The sequence below is a fragment of the Xenopus tropicalis genome, chromosome 3, assembly GCF_000004195.4.
Source record: "Xenopus tropicalis strain Nigerian chromosome 3, UCB_Xtro_10.0, whole genome shotgun sequence".
Classification (NCBI taxonomy): domain Eukaryota; kingdom Metazoa; phylum Chordata; class Amphibia; order Anura; family Pipidae; genus Xenopus; species Xenopus tropicalis.
In genome coordinates this window covers 135597080-135613880 of record NC_030679.2, presented here as the reverse complement: position 1 = coordinate 135613880, position 16801 = coordinate 135597080, and the positions used below count along the sequence as shown (strand labels likewise).

Sequence of the window (16801 nt, the reverse complement as noted above, 5' to 3'; positions counted from 1 at the left end):
TATAATGGTTGCTAACGAAAAATGATATATAGCTCAAGCACTATTTTTAGTACTTCAAAGCTAAATAAGAGCAAGTGTGCAGTGCTGTAACTATAAGGCGAGCGCTTAAACACCACGGGAAAACAGCGCTGCTAGATTTTTCTACGCCAAATACAATTATTCGACTTCATTTACCTTTATCCCAAACAGCGCATTGGGTAAACTAATGCTACAGGAAAACAGTCGATCGACCACACTTAAAACCTGTCCCTATATATTGGGTTTCTGTATTTTAATTTGCCTGGAACACGGAAAAGCAGTGGCCTTTGTTCCAAGAAATCAGAGCAGCAAAAGGGCCAGTAGCACCGATAATCTAAATGTATCATATATATACAGTTCCTGGCATGAGTTCAAATCAGTGGTTTTTGGGAATTTTTCTAATCAAACCCAGATGCCCAGATTTTACTAGAATAGGTTAAAAGTTGAGCAGCAAAAGGGACAAGCCCTGCAGAAAATAGACTAACCGGTACTATTTATATTGCAGCAAAGACGATTGACACAATATAACACAAATATATGTAATTCTGCTGGTTCCAGTCTATCAATGTATCGTTTTGTAACAAAAGCCGAAATAGAAGTGAAAAGCTCATTCCCAGAAAGTGTCGGTGGCTCTGAAAAGAGCCTTTGTGCCAGTGAATAAAACCCCTCGGATCTAAGCCCTCTCCCCTCGGATCCTGCGGGCCAGCTGGATATCCTTGGGCATGATGGTGACCCTCTTGGCGTGGATGGCGCACAGGTTGGTGTCCTCAAGAGCCCCACCAGATAAGCCTCGCTGGCCTCCTGCAGAGCCATAACGGCTGAGCTCTGGAACCTCAGATCGGTCTTGAAGTCCTGGGCGATCTCCCGGACCAGACGCTGGAAAGGCAGTTTGCGGATCAGCAACTCAGTGGATTTCTGGTAGCGGCGGATTTCCCGGAGAGCCACAGTCCCTGGGCGGTAACGATGGGGTTTCTTGACTCGCCAGTGGCCGGGGCGCTCTTCCTGGCTGCCTTGGTGGCCAACTGCTTGCGGGGAGCCTTCCCGCCTGTGGATTTGCGGGCGGTCTGTTTAGTACGGGCCATTGCAACAACGTAGAAGCACTAAAACGTTATGGTGTCTGGGGCTGCCAAACATCCTATTTATAGCCAGCGCCTCCCTGTGATTGGCTGCATGCAAAACACACCATATTACGTCTACATTTCTATTGGCTGCTCAGACCAAGTCTATTTTTTTAAAATGCCCGCCAAAAGTCTGTCCGATATTATGTCTTAAATAACTATGACTATTATATTATTAATTACTTACTTTGCTTTTTAGAAACCATATTACAATAAAAAATATTTAACAGATGTTTCTCATTCCCTTCGGATGCGCTGACTGACTCTGAATCCCGGAAACGTCTGCTGCGAGGTCAATTATATCAACCGCATGGGGGCAGCAAAGAGCTCTAAACGGGAATCAAACCGCTTCTTGTACAATGACTGTGTCTTATGTGGGTAGGGAGGGAGAGAATGTGGAGAGATTTTGGAAAGAGGTGTTCAGATTTTATTATTATTATTATTATTATTATTAATAACATTTATTTATAAAGCACCAACAATATCCGCAGCGCTGTACAATAAGTGGGTTTCATACATTGGACATACAGAATAACATATAAAGCAATCAATAACCGATACAAGAGGTGAAGAGGGCCCTGCCCAAAAGATTTTCTATAAAGGTCTTTTGTTTATCAGGCACAATGTTTCTTATTTTCTCATTTATCAATATCCATTTAAAGGGGACATTTGTTGTGTGAAAAACAAAAATTTTGCCAGTGAATTATACTCATCTAAATATAGACGGGAATGTGCTTTAAAACGTATTGTTCCAATCTGATTATTTGAAAATCTTATCAAAAACCCCACCAATACCGCCATCTGTCCTCTTCCTCCTTTCCCAGGCTGTGCAGGGGGGGGGGGGGGCGGGCAGAACTCCCACACTGCACTGTAATATTGGAACCAATGAGCTGTTAAGCTGACCAGATAGGGAACTGAAGCCTGTCTTGTTTGGCTGCAGGACTATGATTGGCTATCCCCTCTTACTGTGCTTTTGGCAGGGAAAAGGGCTGGTTTCCTGTTTATGTCGCCCTCTGAAGGACCTTACTGCCAAAGGAGCTTCCTGAGCTGCCAAGATGTCCACCCTGTAGTGCTGTACAATGGTGTCAGGATTACTCTAAGTCGCTGCTCTGCAGATATGTTCCACCATAGATACTCCTGCAACTTTAGCCAGGGCCGGATTTCTGATTAAGGCCCCCCCCCTATTGCCGCCCCCCTACCCGCCTCGACCGCGCATGTGCACCCCCCACTACAGTTTCTGCACATCCTCTCCCTATTGCTCCGGGCCTGACTTCAGCCCGTAAGGTAGACAACTTTATAGTCGAGTGAGCTGGGATCTGGAAGACAAGCTACTAAAAAGAGCTTTGAAGGAAAGACACTTGATGTGAACAATTCTCCAAGGGTTCATATTTCCATTTCCATCTTCGGGATGGAAAGATCCCAAATTAAGGAAAAGGTTGATATTCCTTAGGCCTTATCTTAGATCCTGTTTGTAGAATCTCTACATGGAAAAATATGTTCATGGGGAAAGTCCCACCTGAATGACAGCAGGAAATCTGGGAGATTCTGCCTGTTGAGAGAACAAAAGGTCTTCAGCTCGGCTTCTTCCTGGTTGCCTGGTTGTAACTGGAAGTCCCCAGTGCCTTGTAATCCTCAGAAATATTTGTTGGTCCAGCGACCACTTCCCTGGTCTCATCACATTTCTTCTTAGTTGAGCGCCAGAATGTTGTTCTCCCCTTTCATGTCTACAGTGCTGGATTTCTTATCGGGGTGCCCCAAGGCCTGTCCCATTCGTCCCCCCCCACCCTCATGCGCATTCGCCAACAACCCAAATGCACAGACATTTAAACTCTCATACAGAGCAGTGGGGAGAGTTCGCCATTGTTTCGCATGGGGGCTAAATATGTACCGCCCTAGGCCCCGGCCTTTGTTTTGGCCTGTATGAGTACTGCCACTTGAATTTGTTGTATCATCTGTCTGCTGAGAGAAAATCCTTGTCTCTAATAAAGAAAAACTGGCAGTCCCATCTGAGAAGGACTTCCTCCTGAATAGTGATGGGCAAAATAATTTGCCAGGGCATGGATTCACGAAAAAAATTGTCATCCGCTGCAAATAAAATAAAAAAAAATGAGCAAAAATATTGTGCGCCAAAATAAATAACTGTTGCCGTTTCCCAGAAACGGGACAGATTTGTTCATCACTACTCCTGAAAAGTCTCATGTGGAACTTTGGACAATCAGACCCTGAGAGAGGAGTGCGGCTGGACAACAACCTCTTGAACTGACTCCTTCAGGCTGAGTACCTTCGCTGGGGGGAGTAAACCTTCATCCTTGCTGAATATCAGTTTTTCTTAATGGAATTAATGATGATTTTTTCCCAGTTAATTCGCATCGCTGATGTTGAAGAAGGAGGATAACTCTGTTCATATGTTTCTCTAGAAGACAGTCTGAAATCGCTGTGATAAGCCAGTTATCTAAATTATTAAGGGAATTATCGTGATCTTTCTTTCCCTGAAAACAGCTGCTATTGACACTACAATTTTTGGTAAAGACCCAAAAGAGACTGTGGTGATACCAGAAGGCACTCAGGAATTGGATAATGACAAGTCCTCCTGGATGTACAGAGCTACATGATTAAAATCTTCTGTGGTCTTCTGAGTGCAGCAACTGAAGTGGCCGGCAGGCCCACTGGGTTTCTTCAGTCTCGCTGCCAACGCCAGTCTGACCCTGATCATGTATATGATACTTATAAATCTCTGTTGGGGGAAAGTGAAAGAAACTCCACTTGTGCCCCTCCTCGATTAACTGAATGACCCAGGAGTCTGAAAATGTTTCTTTTCTTTGAGGTCTTCTGGGTGAAGACTTTCTGTTGTGTAAAAATAGGAATTTGGTTTTCTTCTACCACACGCATGCTGATGCAATACAGCACAGTAAAACAACAGCTAGGTATCAAGAGGCCCACACGCCAGAGTGGATGTAGCAAGTACACAAAAAAGATACAGTACAGCTTCAGTTAACATAGTACCACGTGCTAACTCTTATCAAGATTAGACAGCAAGATGTCTAACGATCAATCAAAACCAGATCTAGGGTTCAGACATTCATCCAGACTCTCAAACGCTCCCAGGTGTCTGACGCTGCGCTTCTCCGCGCAGAAGCTGCCGCTGCACTAACTCAACTCACATTTACTGGGAAGGAAACAGAGCTAAAATTAGAGAAGACACACTTAAAGCTTCAATAGAGATTCTTAATCTTACATAAGATGGTGGCAATCGCATCTGCTTTGGCATTTGCATTAGATGCAGCTTCTTGACACTACAGAACAAGCAAGTCAGAAATTCACTATGCAGCCGTGATGTAAAACCATGCTGAAACTGCTATGCCAACGTACCGCAAAAGATATATCGTGCTTGAAACATGTCAAGGGAGTACAGTCCATCAATGCCAAGCCTAGAAAAAGAGCTTAGTGAGTACAGAGACAGGTGTTATCCCATCATCTGAGCAATCATAGTATACCTCTCCAGAACATGTCCTTACAACATGTGACTACATCTCACCACCAAAGATGGTTGCTCTGTTACAAGAACAAAAAGGATCAAACAATTGTATCCGTTATGTGAAAACCTCGCTGCAGCATGCAGAATTATAATGACATTCAAGTGCGACTTGTACCTGTCTGACTAACTAGAATACAGCTATTATCTCCTGTTACATTGCCCAAGGAGGGTTCCTGATAGAGACAGATTCATTCGTCCAGAGGGATACATACCTAAGCACACGCCAGAAGTGAAGCCCAGTGTCCCTATTAAGCTGATTCAAACCAACTTACTGGGCAATCAACAGAGTCAGACTTAGTGAGATTTATGGCACACGAGAAAATGATAACATCAGTCTTGTTCAGTGACGAGATAACCAGAAGAAACTACAGGGCTTGGAAGGCGTCATTTAACAAAGGCTATAAGCAAGACCGTATCACTTTATACAAAGATGAAACAGATCTCCTTGATGGTGGCTAGGTCCAGAGTCAGCCAGACAATTGAAAAGGCTGGGCAGTATATATCAATGATTTTGTAAAAGGACTACAGATGTCATGGCAAAGGTTGAACGAGACCTTATAAGGAGCTCCAGAGAAGATAGAGAAATCCCTGTGGGACAGGATTGACATACTTTGGTGAATACATCTTTGAAAGAGATTTGCAGAAAGAAAAATTAAGAGAATTCACGTGATCTGGTATAGAACTGTGTGGCAGCAAGAAAGGAGGATGCGGGACGTAGGACGAGGACAAGCGGGAGGCCACAGAGTGAAGAGAAGACCGTGTGGGAAAAAAGCTGCCAGAGCTCGATAGCAGACCAGTGACAAGGCCACACAGGGGATTACATACAAGGTAGACTATTGGGGCGGGCGCCAGCGTCGGATAGGAGCGTGCAAGTGATCGCTGCAACAAGCACAAGATGGTACAAGTGACCCAGGGGTGCGCACGAACGTGTCCACGACCTTGAGTGACAAAAAAGCCAGAGAAAGTACCGCGACAAGAACAGCAGAGAGAGTATCCACTAGGGGGCACAAACGGAAAGGAGGCAAGCTACAGGAAACGCGATCGGCGTCACGGATGGCGAAGACCAGGGACGAACAAAAGGAGCAGGCACTCACAAACCGCATAGCACGCGGGAACAAATGCCTGAGTGTCGGAGAAGGAAAGGTCCCTTGAGTGAGAGAAAGACGCGCGGGATAACAAAACAATAGGTACCGGGGCTAGGCCTCAAAGCACACCGCGAAAGACGGTGGACAACCATGGGAGCTGCACAGAGGAGCAAGAGTGGACAGACACGTGCGCGCAGTCTCGGGCCTGCAACCAGGGGCAGGCAGGCCGCCAGACAGGAGGGAGTCAGGGTAGCGAGAAACGGCAGATGGCGAAGGAACTACAAAGGACGAGAGGTAATGCCAACAGAGCGGTGGGAAAGAGGCGGGCGAGGCTCAGGTCGGGCGTACCACAGGACGAAAAGAACAGAGCAAGCAAACATGCACAGAGGTACCAAGGAAGAGGGCCCGGCGGCAGAGGTGCGGGAAAGTCGGGCGGCAAAGGCAACAGTGGCCAAGTCGCCAGAAACCGTGCAGGGGGAAACACGCAGGAGGATGAGCGACCAAGAGGGTGAACGAAGGCGCGGTGATGGGCAAAACCACAAGCCCAGACCCAACTTCAGTGGAAGGACAGGAGGAACCTGAACCAGAAATACGACCGAGACGGGGGATGAGCTCATTCAACCCAAGGAGGGCCTACAGTCCATACACAAGGGCACTGGAGGGAGAGACCCAACGGAAGCCAGATCAGCATCGAGCGGTAGTGCGTGGCGAAGAGATCGAGTGAGGGCCATGAAAGGGAGTACAACTTAGAGCAATCGACCACAGAAAGCGCCGTGAGGTCACACTAGGAGGAGACACAGGGATGAGGTCGGCACGAGGCAAGACTCGTGAAAGGAGTCCAGAGACCGATCGGAGGACACGGGGGTACCTCGAGAAAGGAAGAAGCGGCAGCAGGCGTGGCACCGCCAACGCGACAATGGGGAAACAGGGCTGGAGAGTGGGGAGCGGGGGTGCCAGATGGGGGGGGAGACAGATGGGGGGCCGCAACGAGTAGTGGAGCAGACACGGGGTGTAGAGGGGAGGGAGTCGTAGCGGATGCCGTAAACCAGGGGCAAGGAAACAGCCAAGGTAAGGGTGAGTGCGCGAGGGGGGTGGGGAACAGGACCGGGGGCGAGAAGCCAGAACGAGGTGTACGGAACAAGCAAGGGCAGGGAGCAAACGCTCCCAAGTACGGAGGAGGTGGTAGGGCGGGGGGCAGGCGGAATAGGGGAATAAGGGGCTGTGGACAGGGGCAAGAGAAGCAACCAGCAACACGGGGAAAGGCCGGAAGGGCACCGGGGGAACGGGATGCAAGGGAAGGACCGTGGGCAGAGGGGAGACAGACCGGAGAGAGGAGGCCAGGGCAGGAGCGACCACATGGCGTGGGGAGCGGAAAGAAATGAAGGCAAAGCTGGAAAGATAATGCAAGGGAGTAAAAGGGGAACAAGCGGGAAGGAACAATCCAGGAGGGCTGACCCAAGAGAGCAGTGGTAAGAGACACGTGGGGGGGGCAGCGCGCAAAGAACGAATGACCGGAAAGGGGATAGGGAGGGGAAGATGAGGATCAGGAAGAGGTTTAAAAGCAAAAGTCACACGAGGGCAAGACACCATTAAACAAAACAAAGACAAAACAACACAAAACAAAACACGATTGGTTGCGACAACAAACGAACACAAATAGAGAAAAGCCATGCAGCCCCTGCCGGCCGCCAAAGTAGGGAAAAAGAGGACAATAAACATGAGAGAAGAAAGAGCCCAAAAAAACCAGTAGGTTCAAAAGGGAGGGGGCAAGAGAAGACACAAAACACGTACCAAAAAAAAATGCACAAACAAAAACACACGAATACAAATACGAGAAAAGAAGAAAAAAGACAACCCACAAAAGGGAAAAGCGGAAAAAAACAAGACAACTATACAAAAAAATACCAGAGAGGAAATAAAAACCCCAAACAACCAGCACAACAAACCAGACGAGAAGCTACAACAAAAGGCCAAAAACTAACACAGCTTCAACAACAAACGACGCATAAGACAACCAACAAGACAAACAATGCAAAACCAAACAGAAAAGAGAAGTCACACCCAGTAGAAACCTTTCCAGGCCACAGCAGACGCAGAGGGCAGTAGCGCCCCACAGCGAGGAGGTAGGACCGAAACCAAAGCCAACAAAAAGCCCACCAAGACCAGGGAAGCCTCCCACCACGGAACAGGCCAAGCAACAAGAAGCAAAAGGGATGGGAAACCCCGACGACAGCGGGACTGAGAAGAAAAGGGAAGGACGAAAGAGGGAAAGTGGAAATGGCCACCGCGCCCCATGTGGCAGGACGCAGGGACACCAAGCCAGCCCCAAAATAGAAGGGAGGGAGGGAATAAAAGAGCAACGAGCTGAAAACAAACAGCATGCACAAGAAAAAACGGCACAACCCGGCACAAGAACTCCCAAGGGACCAGAGGGAGCCACACACGGGGGCCAGAAAACACAAGCCCGCGCGCGGAGGACCCGGCCAACAAGTAAGAAAGGTGGCACAACAAACCGACACGGGCAGGGCAACGGTGTGACCAGCCCGCAGCAACCAACCAGGAACCAGAAACCGAGCACGACAGAGCGGCCGAGCCCCCAAACCAGCACAACCTGGGGGCCGATAAAAAAAGGGACACACAAGCCGCCCAGCTCCAAAGCAATCCGGAGTCAGAAAGGGGGGGACAGCCGTCAATCCAACAACCCCCAGAGAGCAGCCAAAGAAACCAAGCACAGACTGACAAGCAAGACGAACAGGAGAAAGGGCACACTGAGCCACAAGCCCCCCAGAGGGCACAAACAAGCCGAGAACCCAGCCGGAACAGAGCTGACAGGCGAAACCCAACGCCACCACCACGGAGCTTGACCAACTGAGAGGCACCTAGACCAGCAAGGAGGGCCAGGGGAGGAACTGGACCCACGACCTGCAGATGGAAGACAGGCAACCAGGAAAACAGACGGATCAACGGAAAACAGCAGGGAACAACTGGGGGCACAGCCAGCCCAACCAAGACCACAGCCACCCGCAGAAAGGCAGAAGCGCCAAACAGCAGCAAACAACCAGCGGACAAACCAACACCCTGCCAGAAAGCAGCGGGGACGGTCAAGCAAGCACGGGAGAACACGCCAGCGCCATCCCGGCATGGCAAGAGCCCAGAGGAAAGACAGCAACACACAAAGCAAAGCAAAAAACACGCCGGCTGGGCAAGACAGACCTGGCAACCACGATGGACTAGGGGCAGAGATCGGAACGGGCAAAGAAACCGCGCCCAAACGAAGCCAGCGGCCAGAGGAGGAGGGGGAATACAAGGTGAGGAAAACAAGCACCCACACAGCCAAGAAAGCAGCGAGGGAGAGCAGCCACAAGCGCCAAGGCAAACCAGACATGGAACCCAAGACCAACAAAGGCAGCAACCACAGGGCCGGCACCAAGGACCACAGCATGGACGTGAGCAACCAGAAGAGCCAAGGACTGAAGCAAGGCAGCAGCCAACTCGCGCCAAGGAGGCACACCAAAACGGGCAGGCCCAGAAAACAAGCCAGCACCTGAGGAGCCGAAGCGGCCGAACCAGGGCCAGGCAGCCCAGGGGAGCAAAGGACAGAAACAGGGCAACTGGGGCAAGCAAAAACCAAGGCTAAAACCGGGGGTCAAAGAGCCACAAACCAGGACCAAAGGCCAAAACGGCGGCAAACACCAAAGCAGCCAAAGGCCAGAACAGAGCCAAGGCCAAGCAAGCCAAGGCCAGGAAACCAGAGCCAACAGCCAAGCAAGCCAAAGGCCAGAAACAGAGCCAACAGCCAAGCAAGCCAAGGCCAAAACCAATGGGACAAGCAAGCCAAAAAGGCAAAACTGGAGCCAAGGCCAAAAAAACGAGCCAAGGCCAAGCAAGCGGAGGCAAAAACAGAGCCAAAAGGCCAAGCAAGCCAAAGCCAGAGCCAAGCAAGCAAAGGCCAGAAGCCAAGCAAGCCAAAGGCCAGAGCCAAGCAAGCCAAGGGCAGAGCCAAGCGCCAAGCAAGCAAAGCGGCCAGAAACCAGCAGCCAAGGCCAAGCAGCCAAAGGCCAGAACCAGAGCCCAGCGGCAGCAAGCCAAGGCCAGACCAGAGCCAAGCGGCCACAAGCCAAGGCCAGAACAGAGCCAAGCAAGCCAAAGACCAGAACCGGGCCAACGCGGTCACACCAGCCAAAGGCCAAAACCAAGGGGAAGGGAGCCAAAAGGGCAAAAACTGGAGCCAAGGCCAAAACCAGAGGCAAGGCCAAGAACAAGGCCCAAAACAGAGCCAAAGGCTGAACCAGAGCCAAAGGGCGAACAAGGGAAGCAAGGCAAAGACAACAATGGCCAAGCGAGCCAAAGGCTCAAACGGAACCAAGGGCAAGCAAGCCAAAGGCCAGAAAGACCCCTGCCGAGCAAGCCAAAGGACAGAGAACGGGAAAACGGCCAAGCAAACCAGAAGACAGAACCCAACGGCCAAGGGAGCAAAAAGCCCAGAAGAAAGAAGCAGCCAGGGAGGCAAGGCCAGAACCAGGGCCAGCGACCAAGCAAGAAAAAACTGGCCAAACCAAGGACCGGTGGCCACAAGCCAACAAGACCAGCAGGCAAGCAAGCCGGAAGCAAACAAGGACAGCAGGCAAGCAAGCAAAAAGGCGCTGCCAGGGGTGAGAGGCAGGAGCAAAGCAAGCCAAAGGCCAGAACCCGAACCACAAGCCAAGGGCAAACAAAAGCCAAACAGAACCAACAGCCAAGCAAGCCAAAGACCGGCACGGCCAAACAGGCACACAAGGCAAAGTCCAGACAAGGACCGGCAGCCAAGCAAGCCAAGGCGAAGCAGAAAGCGAGCCGGGGGCAGGGCAGGAGACAGAGAGCGCCAAGGCCATAAGCCAAAACGCAGCCAAGGAGGCAAAGGCCAAGACAGAACCAAACAGCCAAGCAAGCCAAAGACCAAACGGGCCAACAGGCACACAAGGCAAATGCCAGACAAGGACCGGCAGCCAAGAAGCCAAGGCAGCAGAAAGGCGATGCCAGGGTGCAGAGGCAGGAGACAGATGATGCGAGGCCAAAGCAGAAACTGGCAGCCAAGGTAGGCAAAGCCAAGACAGAAACCAACGGCCAAGCAAACCAAAAAACAAAACCACACGGCCAGGGTCAACGCACACAGGCAAGCCCAAAAACAAGGAACACAGCCAGCAAGCCAGAGACAAGCAAAAACGGGAAGAGGGACCAAGAACAGCGGGCACGTTGACCAAAGGCCAAACCAGGACAACGACAACAGGCACGGAAGCAAAAGGTCAAGCACAAGCCGGCAACATGGCAAAAGTGAAGGCACAGAGCAACAAACAACAAGGGGCGTCCACAGCAGCAGACAGAAAAACCGGTAAACACACCAGAAAAAAAAAGGAGGGGGAACACAACCGTGCAACCGGAGGAAGGAAAACTGGGCCATAGCCAAAGACCCACCAGGGCCGCAGAAATAAATAAGCAGGAAAAGGGACACGCACGTGCCACAGCAGAAACCCCAGGGAACCAGGAAGCCCGAGAAAAAGAGGGCAGAACCGTGCGGCGCACAGGTAGAGACCACAAGGAACATCCAGAGGAAAGAGCAAAACAAGGAGCCCAAGAAGCAACAAACAAACCGAGAACACGGGGTGGAGGGAAAGGCAACCCAGGCAGAACCGGGAGAAAGACGGAAAAGGTGGGCCAGACCCGGAGAAGAGGATACCAACGCACAGCAGGGAACCCCAGCCAGGCGGGCACACCGGGTGGGAAAAGAGCCAATGACCGGCAGAGGCGAGGTGGAGACCACAAAGAAAAGCGAAACAAAGGAAACAGCAAAGCAAGGAGGCCAGAAGCAACAAACACCACAGGAGTAAAATTGGGCGTGAGGCAAAAGCAACCCAGTCAGAACCGCGGGAGAAGGAAGGTTGGAAAGGGGGCAGACCCCGCGAAAAAGGAGGACCAACGCACAGCAGGGCAACCCAGCCAGGCTGGATGCGGGACCAGGGGAAAAGTGAGCCCCTAAGACCGCAGAGGGCAGCGACCGACCCACAAGAAAGGCAACCATAAGAAACAGCAAGAGCAAGGAGGGCCAGAAGCACACAAACATCCGGACAGGAGAAGGGCGTGGCAGGAAAATGGCAAACCCACAGAACCCGGAGAAAGGCGGGAAAGGTGCAGACCCCCGGAGAAAAGGGAGACCATGGAGTGCTGGAGAGCAGTGGCAACCCGACAACAGGCTTGGGGAAGCACGTGGTGTAGGGATAAGCGAGCATACCGACGCACACAACCTGCACCGTCCACCGGCGGGGCGCACAGAGGACCAGGCGACAGTGAAAAACAGAAGAGATGCAAAGGCAAAAGGGCCAAAGGAGCCACCAGATAGCAGGAGAGGAGGCAGCAGCAGGGCTACCCACAAGACCCAGACCAGCCTGGGCAGCGAGGGGACAGGAAGAGCGCAAGTGAGCAGCCGCGCCGTGGCACGAGCAGCAAAACACACGAGTGGAAGACGGAGATTGGCAGACTCACCAGACAGGCTGGACTGGAGCACTAGCCCAAGATGCCAGAGCCAGGCCCTGGGAGTCCGAAAGGTGCGCAAAGGCGCTAAAACACCAGAGAGGAAAAGGAGAACCAAGACGACAGGCAGGAAGGCGAGGAACCCACGCCGGAACCCCCACAGGCAGCGGGGGGCAACGTGCACAGGGAAAGAGCAGGGGGGCTGATGAGCACAAGGCAGGACCAGGGGGAGCCCACACCGCAGCCCAGAGGTGGAAAGGGAACACATTGGGGGCAGCAGGGAAAACCGCCAACCTGGGAAGCACGCCCTGTAGGACACAGAGGTAAAAAAAAAAAAAGAAAGACAGACAAAAACAAAAGAAAACAAGACGGGAAACACAAAAGGGGAGGAGGGAGACCACCGCCGGGCAGGAGGACAAAAAACAGGGGGAGGAGGAGGGAAGTAGCGGCTTGAGAGTGAGGGCTGAATGGTGATTGGCTGGCGGGATGAGAGGCCGACCTGCCTAGCTGTGGGGGCAATGACGCGCCAGTCGGACGACAGGGAAGGGACGAAGAAGAAAGGGAAATTACAAAGAGGAAAGTGGAAATTTTTGCTGCAGGGTCGCTGCGTCTCCTGCCAGTCAGTACGCATGGGGAGCTACCAAGCCATGCCCAAAAAAGAGGTGGGGAATAATAATGAGCAAACAGAGCGAAAACAAATCAAGCACACAAGAAAAACGGACAATCCCGGCTACAAAATGCTCTCCAGGACCAGAGGATGGCCACCACGGTACGGTGGCCATAGAAACAGCCAAGCCCGGCACGGTGGAGGAGCCTGGCTGCCAACAACGAAAGAAATGGGGCACATGCAAGGACCGACTGGGGCAGCACGGTGTTGGACCAGCCCCTGCAGCAACCGAACAGTACCACAACCGGAGCAGTGATGGCCAGAGGCGGCGCATGGCCCCCAATCGCGTAGCACTAACTGGGGGTCGAGAAAAGAAGTGGGACAACAAGCCCTGAGGCTGCCAAAGCATACCGGATGCAGCTGGAAACTGGTGTGCGCAGGCGTGCAAACGCAACAACCCCCAGAGACAGCCAAAGAGGATCCAAAGACAGCACGGATAGCAACGAACAGTATGGAAGGGCACATAGCCAAAGCCCCCCGAGGGCACAAACAAGGCGAGGGACGGCCAGGCCGGAAACAGAGCGGGACAGGGGAAACCCAACGGCCGACCACGCACGGGAGCGGACCCACCGGGATGAGGCGACCGACCAGCGCAAGGGGAGGCCAGGGGGAGGAACGGGAACGACCGGCAGAGGGAGAGAAGCGAACCAGGAAGAAACAGGACGGGAGGCAACGGGAAAACAGGAAGGGAACGACGGTGCAGGGTACAGGGCAAAAGCGCTTCCAATCTGTCCTTTGCAACCTTCAGAGAGGAGATTTGCAGTGGGAACGTGTCTGCATTACAGCCTGTGCAGTCTTCTCACTGTGTGCATCATGCTAAAATTCTTCATTTTTCTAAGTTGTACGCAGGATTGGCTTGAATGAAAACAAAACAAAAAGTAAGAAAGCAGCACCGGAACGGGCAGCGCGAGCTCTAAGAAAGCATCCTTCGAGCCGGAATTGAACCAGCGACCTAAGGATTGCTGTATCACACCTACAGTCCTCCGCTCTACCAGCTGAGCTATCGAAGGCCGGAAAGGCGCTCGACGGGAGGGGGTGACAGTTCTCTTGAGAAACCCAACAGAAGCCGAAGCCTTCCAAAAGTCTGCCCCGTGTGAGGATCGAACTCACGACCTTCAGATTATGAGACTGACGCGCTACCTACTGCGCTAACGAGGCTGCAAGCGGCGGGCGTCTGGTGTCCACCCTGGTGTGCTCTACTGCAATACACCCTTACAAAAAATTGCCAGTGACTTATGTCATAAACAGGACTGAGGCATAGCCAATGTGCATTTTGCAAGTCTTTCAAAAGGACAAATATTTTGACCTCTAAAACTTAGGGTGGAGCAAAAAAGAGAACAAGAGCCCCATGTCGAGCTCTTCCGAAAACCCCCGTTTTCCTTCAGTCCTGTTGCCCTACTCGGAAGCCTTTTTAAGCAACTGGTGGTTTAACTTGCTTGGAAAAAGCAGCATGTGGCAAACTGGAAAAAGTGTCCTTGGAGCCAGAGTTGAAGCAGCGACCTAGGGACTGCTCTGTTAAACCTACAGTCCCCCCGCTGCACCCGCAGTGCTGGGGCTTGGCGATAGACGGGCCAACCAAAGTTGGACTGCAGGCCCACGCCTTAGCAGGGCGCCTTGCCGCCGGCTGCAGCTGTGCCGAAATAGCTCAGTTGGGAGAGCGTTAGACTGAAGATCTAAAGGTCCCTGGTTCGATCCCGGGTTTCGGCAGGTAGGAGCCGCGGATTTTGAGAGCGTTTTAACTAGGCGCGATGAAGGCCAATCAGCAGCAAGCAAAGGCGTAATTAAGCCACATAATTGTTAAGGTGCTATATGGAAGACTGGCCCCCTGCTCTTGCTAAGTAGGTCGCCGTCAGAGAAAATACCTCCTCCATTGCCCTTGGGAAGACCTGAGCACATTTGACATCCGCAAAGGCCAAACTGTACTCGTAACGAGCAACACAGACGCCGCCGTAGCTTGAAAAAACTGCCCAAGTTGAGGTTTGTCGGAGGTCCTGTGTGCTGGCGCTGCACCGTGAGGGGGATTAGCTCAAATGGTAGAGCGCTCGCTTAGCATGCGAGAGGTAGCGGGATCGATGCCCGCATCCTCCAGGAGGTGGCTCTTTTCAGAGCGGGTGGGCGGGGCCGCAACGCGCTTCTGTCTAGTGTTTTTAAAAAGAGAGAGGAGTGGAAACGTCCCTCAGACCTCTTGTCCTGTACAGCGTGGAGCAACGTTCATTTCTTACCCGAGTAAATGGGAGTTGACAGAACCCTCTGAAAAGCGTCATTCCATTACTGCACCGGCTGCTGCTTGCACAACCGAGGGCAAGCACCCAAAGAAGAGTGGTAAGAAGCTGTCGTGCAGCCCAAAAGGCCGTGCAGTACTGGAATCGCGCTTTCTTCTCTACAGTGAGCTACGACACAGACCACCGAGGGCTGGAAACTGCAAATCCTTTATGGACGGTGTCAAATTGCCAAGGGTTAAAGTGGTTCTCAAGCAAAGGCCAAGGCAATTCCTATTTGGGTCATCCTCCAAACTAGAGGCAAAGCTGTTTCCTTGAGAATTCCCGCCATGCGGGCAGAAGAGCGTTTCCCGAGTGAGTAAACGCACACCATGGTGCGCCGGGCTCCCAGGGTCCCGTATGGTCTAGCGGTTAGGATTCCTGGTTTTCACCCAGGCGGCCCGGGTTCGACTCCCGGTATGGGAAGCGCCGATTTTGCTATTCCAACTGCTTGGCGAGCCCATTGATTGGTCCAGAGCCTAAAGATTTCTGCTATGCTCAGGTGTGCAACTTTGGCCTTTGTTGCGATTAAAGGCCACAGGTGGGTATGGAGAACGAACGTGAAAGAGCCCAGACCTGAGCGCCCTTATTGCATTTCAGAGTGTCTTCCGTTTGAGACATCCGCTGTCACAGAACGTGCGCCTGCCAGAGCGCCTATGGCGTTGGTGGTATAGTGGTGAGCATAGCTGCCTTCCAAGCAGTTGACCCGGGTTCGATTCCCAGCCAACGCACAGCGTCCTCTATTGCGGCACGGACGAGCGCTTTTTAAAAAGGTTGCCGCCATAGTGACCCGCGGATGTCGCCACTTTGCAGCCATGCCTGCCCATGCAGGGTACAGGGCAAAAGCGCTTCCAATCTGTCCTTTGCAACCTTCAGAGAGGAGATTTGCAGTGGGAACGTGTCTGCATTACAGCCTGTGCAGTCTTCTCACTGTGTGCATCATGCTAAAATTCTTCATTTTTCTAAGTTGTACGCAGGATTGGCTTGAATGAAAACAAAACAAAAAGTAAGAAAGCAGCACCGGAACGGGCAGCGCGAGCTCTAAGAAAGCATCCTTCGAGTCAGAATTGAACCAGCGACCTAAGGATTGCTGTATCACACCTACAGTCCTCCGCTCTACCAGCTGAGCTATCAAAGGCCGGAAAGGCGCGCCGACGGGAGGCGGTGACAGTTCTCTTGAGAAACCCAACAGAAGCCGAAGCCTTCCAAAAGTCTGCCCCGTGTGAGGATCGAACTCACGACCTTCAGATTATGAGACTGACGCGCTACCTACTGCGCTAACGAGGCTGCAAGCGGCGGGCGTCTGGTGTCCACCCTGGTGTGCTCTACTGCATACACCCTTACAAAAAATTGCAGTGACTTATGTCATAAACAGACTGAGGCATAGCCAATGTGCATTTTGCAAGTCTTTCAAAAGGACAAATATTTTGACCTCTAAAACTTAGGGTGGAGCAAAAAAGAGAACAAGAGCCCCATGTCGAGCTCTTCCGAAAACCCCCGTTTTCCTTCAGTCTGTTGCCCTACTCGAAGCCTTTTTAAGCAACTGGTGGTTTAACTTGCTTGGAAAAGCAGCATGTGGCAAACTGGAAAAAGTGTCCTTGGAGCCAGAGTTGAAG

General features: G+C 51.9%; 8 non-coding genes and 1 pseudogene across 8 annotated transcripts; 4 read left to right on the top strand and 5 right to left on the bottom strand.

Moving 5' to 3' along the window:
• Positions 1-685: 685 nt before the first annotated feature.
• On the bottom strand, positions 686-1135 carry LOC116409812 (annotated as a pseudogene).
• A 12716-nt stretch (positions 1136-13851) lies between these two features.
• On the bottom strand, positions 13852-13937 carry trnay-gua. The gene is given in 2 exon segments: positions 13852-13887; positions 13901-13937. It is a non-coding gene; the product is annotated as a tRNA-Tyr (tRNA).
• Positions 13938-14012: 75 nt separating this feature from the next.
• trnam-cau lies at positions 14013-14085 on the bottom strand. Its single transcript has one exon. It is a non-coding gene; the product is annotated as a tRNA-Met (tRNA).
• Positions 14086-14561: 476 nt separating this feature from the next.
• On the top strand, positions 14562-14634 carry trnaf-gaa. The gene has a single exon. It is a non-coding gene; the product is annotated as a tRNA-Phe (tRNA).
• A 308-nt stretch (positions 14635-14942) lies between these two features.
• Positions 14943-15015, top strand: trnaa-agc. The gene has a single exon. It is a non-coding gene; the product is annotated as a tRNA-Ala (tRNA).
• A 524-nt stretch (positions 15016-15539) lies between these two features.
• Positions 15540-15611, top strand: trnae-uuc. The gene has a single exon. It is a non-coding gene; the product is annotated as a tRNA-Glu (tRNA).
• A 233-nt stretch (positions 15612-15844) lies between these two features.
• Positions 15845-15916, top strand: trnag-ucc. Its single transcript has one exon. It is a non-coding gene; the product is annotated as a tRNA-Gly (tRNA).
• Positions 15917-16237: 321 nt separating this feature from the next.
• Positions 16238-16323, bottom strand: trnay-gua. The gene is given in 2 exon segments: positions 16238-16273; positions 16287-16323. It is a non-coding gene; the product is annotated as a tRNA-Tyr (tRNA).
• Positions 16324-16399: 76 nt separating this feature from the next.
• On the bottom strand, positions 16400-16472 carry trnam-cau. Its single transcript has one exon. It is a non-coding gene; the product is annotated as a tRNA-Met (tRNA).
• Positions 16473-16801: the final 329 nt, after the last annotated feature.